The sequence below is a fragment of the Elephantulus edwardii genome, unplaced genomic scaffold (assembly GCF_000299155.1).
Source record: "Elephantulus edwardii isolate Elephantulus edwardi_28Jun2011 unplaced genomic scaffold, EleEdw1.0 scaffold00176, whole genome shotgun sequence".
Lineage (NCBI taxonomy): Eukaryota > Metazoa > Chordata > Mammalia > Macroscelidea > Macroscelididae > Elephantulus > Elephantulus edwardii.
In genome coordinates, this window is record NW_006399926.1 from 2,168,474 (window position 1) to 2,175,023 (window position 6,550).

General features: G+C 36.4%; 1 protein-coding gene and 1 pseudogene across 2 annotated transcripts in view; both read left to right on the top strand.

Moving 5' to 3' along the window:
* LOC102848866 overlaps nucleotides 1–5,720 on the top strand; it is a 21,527-nt pseudogene extending 15,807 nt beyond the window's left edge.
* The window catches only part of GON4L (gon-4-like (C. elegans)), a 138,380-nt gene that overhangs the window by 31,099 nt on the left and 100,731 nt on the right, over nucleotides 1–6,550 (top strand). The window lies entirely within an intron of this gene.

Here is a 6,550-nt window from a genome sequence, read left to right on the forward strand (position 1 = left end):
GAACTGTGTGCTGTCTGGATTGCAGCACAGCTTCTTGCCACCAGCATGGAATATTCTTCAGATTAAATCATATGTTAAGTTACAAAGTAAGTCTCAGTAAATTACAAAAATAATGAAATACTACAAAGCATCTTCTCAGATCACAATGCTATGAAATGATAAATCCACAGTAGGAATATAAAGGAAAAAGAACCAACTATATGGAAACTGAATAACACTCCGAACACTACTGGGTAAAGGGAAAAATGGTGGAATTTTGAAAACTGTGTGAATAGCAATGGGACATTTTCTGATATAATCCTGGAAAATGAGCCCCTCAGTTTGGAAGACACTAAGGGTAAAACTAGGGAGGAGCCGCTTACTCAAAGTTCTTGTTATGTGCTGTTGAGTCACCTGCAACTCATAGCGACTCTTTTCACAATAGTTTTGAACCCTGTCCCATCCGTAGTGAATCTCATTGTCTCTGACATGACTGCCCTTATTTCCGCATTTACTGTGTCAGTCCATCTCATCCAGAGCCTTCCTCTCTTACTTTGTCCCTTCACCCTTCCAAACATAATGTCCTTCTCCAAGGCCTGGCTCCTTCTGCAACATGTCCAAAGTATGTGAGATGGAGTTTCCAAATTCTTGCCCCAGAGATCAAGTTGTTTTCACCTTCTCCATAACAGACCTGTTTGTTTTCTAGCAGTCCATGGTATATTCACTACTCTTCTCTAGAATCACAACTCAGAGGCATCGATTCTTCTGTCATCCAGCTCTCTAATGCATAACAAGTAATTGTGAAGACCATGGCCTGAATCAGGTGTACCTTAGTCTCTAGACTGACACGTTTGCACTTCAGCACTCTAGAGAAGACTCTGAACAGACTTTCCTAATCTAATTAATCTTTTGATTTTCTGGCTGCTGGTTCTGAGAGTGTTGATTGTGGATCCAAGCAAGCTGAAATTGTTGACAATTACAGTCTATTTTAGTGCTGTCAATTGGCCCAGTAGTGAGAATCTTTGTTTTTTTGATGTTAAGCTTCAATACGTATTGAAGACTTCTGTCCTTGACCTTCTGTAGCAAATGCCTAAGGTCCTCTTCAGTTTCAGTAAGGAAGGTTGTATCATTTGCATAATGGAAGTTGTTTATGAGTCTTCCTCCAATTCTGATGTCTCATTCCTCATATAGACCAGCCTCCCAAATGATCTGTTCTGTGTGTAGATTGAAAAGATATGAAGACAGGATGCATCCCTGATGCATTTGTTTCCTGATTTTGAACCATTCAGTGTTTCCTTGCCCTGTTCTGACAACTGCTTCCTGGTCCAAGTTATAGAGGGTTGTTGTTTTTTTTTTTTAAATTTATTTTTAAAAACATTTTTAAGGGGGGCTCTGATGGCCTAGTGGCAAGGAGCTGCAACTACAATCCCAGAGGCTCACTGTTCGAATCCACCAGATGCTCTGCCATGAAAGGAGGGATAATCTCCTCCTGTACCAGCCAGATCTGATTTGACGGTACACTCACACAAAAATAAAAAGAACAAAAACAAAAAAACATTTTTAAAAATTTTATACTGATTTATTTACAAAATTCAAATACATTGTTTTTTTACACCAAATCTTTTCCATTTCCTTCACCACCACCCATCAGATTGTGCGATGCTATGATTAACACCAATCCCCTCCTATTCTCTGCTTCTACCCTCCCCCATCTTGGATCCGCATACTAGTTCTACAGTAATGGTTTTATACAGTATTTGTCTTTATACAAGTATAGGTTTTACATGGGCACAATCCGGTGTTCTGGGATTCCTATTCTTCAAGGTTTTATCCACAGTTTGTTGTGATCCACACAGTCAAATGCCTTTGTGTAGTCGATGAAACACAGACCTTCTGATGTTCTCTGCTTTTATCCAAAATCCATCTGACAATGTCAGTGTTGTCCCTAGAGCCATAGCCTCTTCTAAACCCAGCGTGTACTTATGATAGTTTTCTCTTGATGTACTGTTCCAGTCATTTTTGGATAATCTTCAGCAAGATTTTGCTTGCGTGTGATATTAGTAATATTGTTTGATAATTTCTACACTCTGTCCTATCACCTTTTTTTGGAATGGGAATAAACATGGATCTCTTCCATTCAGCTGGCCAGTTAACTGTCCTCCAGATTTCTTGGCAAAACCTGGTAAGCATGTCCATGGCAGGATCTGTTTGCTGTTTGTTGGTATTTCAGCAATTCCTGGGGCCCTGTTTTTTGCCAGTTCTTTTAGATCAACTTGAACTTCTTCCTTTATCACCATTGCCTTTTCATCATATGCAATTTCCTGAAATTCGTCTGTGTCAGCCAATTCTTTTTGGTATAGTGACTCTGGGTACTCTTTCAAAGTAGTTGTTGAAATTCCATCAAGTCAATTAACACTCATAGTGACTCTGAACAACAGATTATAACTGTCCTTTGTCATCCTCATAGTCTGTGCCACAATTGAGCCCATTTTTGAAGTCTCTGTGTCAGTTCATCTCATTGCAGGACTTCCTTTTTTGTACTGATGAGGTTTTCATACATAATACCTTTTTCCAAGTAACAACAAGAAAACCTTTTTCTTTCTGGCAACATGCTCAAAGTTTAGAAGATGAAGTGTCACTATTGTTGCCTCTAGAGAGTACCTGGTTGTACTTCTTGCAAAGCAGATTTTTTTTAAATACATATTTTTTTTAAATTTTATTATTATTTTGTGTGTGTGTACTGTCAAATCGGATCTGACTGGTACAGGAGAATATTGCCCTTCCTTCTCCAGCAGAGCATCTGGTGGAAGATTTTTTGTTTTAATGCATTTTTAAAATGAAACTTAATTCATGTACATTCCTCCTCTCCTTCCACCCACCAAACTCTTCAACCCTGTGTTTTTCCCCCCTTCCTACCCTACCAGTCCCCTCCCTTTCCTTCGTTGTATATCCGTTCAGATCTCACTAGCTATCCTTCTGTTTTCACAATAATGGTCTTATGCAGTATTTATTCTTAAGTGCCTGAGGTAGCTCACTCAGTGTAATGCTCTCTAGCCTCTACTGTGTTGCATTGTATTTTTCAAAATCATTGCTCTTGAGTGCTGCATAGTATTCCATTATGTGACTGTACCACACTTTCTCAATCCAGTCATTTGTTGATGGACATTTGGGCCCTTTCAATGTTCTTGCTATTGTGAATAATGCTGCTATGAACTTCTGGGTACAAATCTTTGTTTGTATCTCAGTTCTGTTTTTCATAGGGTGTATTTCCCCGCAGTGGAATAGCTGGTTCTTATGGAATTTCTATGTTCAGCTTTTTGAGAATACACCAAACTGCTTTCAGAGTGGTTGTACTCCAAGACAGATTTTTTAAATCCTTTTTGCAGTTCTTAATGATGTGGGTGAAGCAAAAATTTTACCTGATGAAGGACCTTCATTTGCTGATGTGGCATGACTCAAGATGAGGAGAAACTCTTTGCAGCTCTCCACTAAGCAGTACATTCAGAATTCTCCTTAGAGGCAAGAATAGTGAGAGTTTATCTTACATACTTTGGGCCTGTTGTCAGGAGTAGGCAGTCTCTATAAAGAAGGATCTCACTCTTGGAAAAGTCGAGGGTCAGAAAAGAAGACCACCTTCAACTAGACGAAATGTTCATGGTGACTGTGGTGATGAGTTTAAGCACAGCTGAGTTTGTGAGAATGGCCAGAATCAGGCAAGATTTTGGTCTGTTGTACATAGAGTTGCTGTGAGTCACCTTTGTTCAATAGACCCTAGCAATGTGTACATATTTACATCATTCACCTAGATGTAGGTTCACTGTGAGTCGTCAACTTGATGGCACCGGAAACAATCACATATACCTCAGTGTGAGATGGCCCTCTCTGGCTCCAGCCCAGGCTTCTGTGACTCCAGGTCCCAATGTGGCTGAGTTGTATACAAGCTACATTTTCAATAATAGATAAAAAAATATTATTAAAAAAGTAAAAAGTTTTTCACTCCTGTTGGTGTAGCTGTAACAACAGCTTACCACATTTCATATTTGTTTTATAGTAGTTCTTATGCTGAATTAATTTTTCTTTAAATAGTGGACATTCTACAGTACATATCATTCAATGATTTTTGTCATTCAATTATTTTGTTTAATATCCTGACTTCTTTGCTTCTTGGTAGCATTTTCACCATAACTAGTTTGCTCTTCATGTAGGTTCCACTGTATAACTAAAAGTTTATGATATTGTACTAACATGAAAAAAATATACAAGATGGGTGAGATTTCTTTTTACTGCAAAATGTAATATTTTGGATTGATGCAGAAATGATTAGCATCAGAAGATGCTTTCTAATATTTGATATGTTTGATAAAGGTCTAATCTCTAAGAGATATAGAAAACAAATAATGCAACAACCAAAAGACAAAAAAATTAAATTTGAAAGTAAATGAAAGACGGGAACAAACTTTTTTCATATGAAATATTTGAAAAAATTCCACATACAAGTGGACCAACACAGTTCAAACTTGTTTTGTTCAAGAGTTAACTGTATATTCTTTATCTTTTTATAATGAAATTGTATAGTATTTATCCTTTTTGTGATTATCCTAATTCACTTAGAATAATGTATAGTTTAATTCAGATATTTTAAAATTTTTTTATGGTTGCATAGCATCCCATGGTATGTTTATACCATATTTTATCTGTTCATCTATTGATGGGCGATTAAGTTGTTTTTATCTTTTTGCATTTGTGAATAATGTGGCATTGAACATAAGTATGCATGTCTGATTTTGTTTTTAGTGTTAGAATTCTAGGATATGTACCTACCTGTGGGACTATAGGATCATAAGATAGTTCTGTTTCTAGTTTTTTAGATATTGTCTTACCATTTTCTACTGTATCGTTTTCATTATATCATTTTTTAATCCTACCAGTGGTGAGTAAGAATACCAGTCTCCCCACATTCTTCCTAGCATTTGTTAGTTTTAGATTTCTTTTTTTGCAGTCAATGCCTTTTTTGCAGAAGTGAGATGGTATCTTACAATTTTAATTTACATCTCGAATGGCTAGTGATGGTGAGCATCTTTTCATTTACCTTTTGGCTGGCTCCCTCAGTGTCTTTTATGAAATGTCTCTTTGCTCATTTTTAAATTGGAATTTTTATCTTTTGGTTGTTGAGTTACTTAAGTTTCCTGTATATTTTAGCGACTAGACCCTTTTCAAATACGCTATTGCCAAAGACTTCCCCCCAGCCCCGAGTCTTTAGATTTTCTTGTTATTGTTTTGAAGTCTTTTGATAAGTGTTTAATTTTTAGGTAACCTCATTTATCTAATTTGATTTACCTGTTTGTGTATTAATAGTTGTTTGTTATATTTTTTAAAATTGGGCCTACATTTCTTAACTTTATTGTGATTTGAGTGAAAATTTACAGAGCAAGTTAGTTTTCCACTGAATACCCATTTTGTTTTGTAATATTGATTAGAATTATTTTTTTTTTAATTTTATTAGAATTCTTATGTCATGACAGCACTTCCTCCAAGTTTCCCATTTCCAACCAACCTTTCCTAGTCTTTTCTGGCTCCCAGCCTTTATTCATATGCAGTGCTCCCCTTTTTGTTTTTTAATGGCTGCTTGTTCTAATGATTGTATTCCTTCTAATGTTATTAATCACTTTATAAGACTGTCTGTTACTTGTTTGCAGGCTGAGTTATGGAGGTGTTCGACTCCAGGCTTGAACGATAACTGAGTGCTCTAGTTTCAGCCCATAATGTGCTCCTATGTTTTCTTCTAAGAGCTTTAAAATTTTAGCATTGACATTTATGTCTTTGAATTATTTTTAGTTATTGTTTATGGTGTAAGGTATGTGTCCTGTTTAATTTTTTTCCATTTCGTTACCCAGTGTTTGTTGTTGTTTTTTTAAAAAAATTACTTTCTTAATCCTAATGAATGTTTACAGAGATTTTGGATTTCTATTCATTCATTGTTGCATTTTTCTCCCTGCCCTCCCCTCCCCCTCAGTTTGCTCTTCTCTTTGAATAGTAGAAGAAAAATTCTTTCATTGGTATACAATCCCCTCTTCCCACCCAGTTTTACCAATATCATTTATTAAAGAGATTGTTTCTTCCTCCTCATTGAATTAATTTTCATGCCTTGTCAAAAGATACTTCCCAGTACTATTTATTTTTTTATTATTAAATTTTATTCGTTTTAATGAACATTTACAGAGATTTTGGGTTTTCATTCATTCATTGTTGCACTGTTTTCTCTACCCTCCCCTCAGTTCGTTCTTCTTCCCCCCCTTGAATGTCTGTTTTAATTGTCCAATTGCCACAGTGCTTGTCAAAGCCAGTTCTGATTAATCTCCTTTGTCAGTGTGTCATTTGTCATTCCCTTTCACTCCTCCCTGAGAGAGACTTCACCCTAATTCATAAGGAAAAGGGGATGGCATATTCTTTTAGCTACTTCTTGCTGAAAAGGGACAGTCGGTTTCAGGGTGAAGATCTTCTCTCACTACTCTAAAGGGCCCCTTTGGCAGTAGGAAACACATAGACTATTATGGAGATTGATTTTGGAATT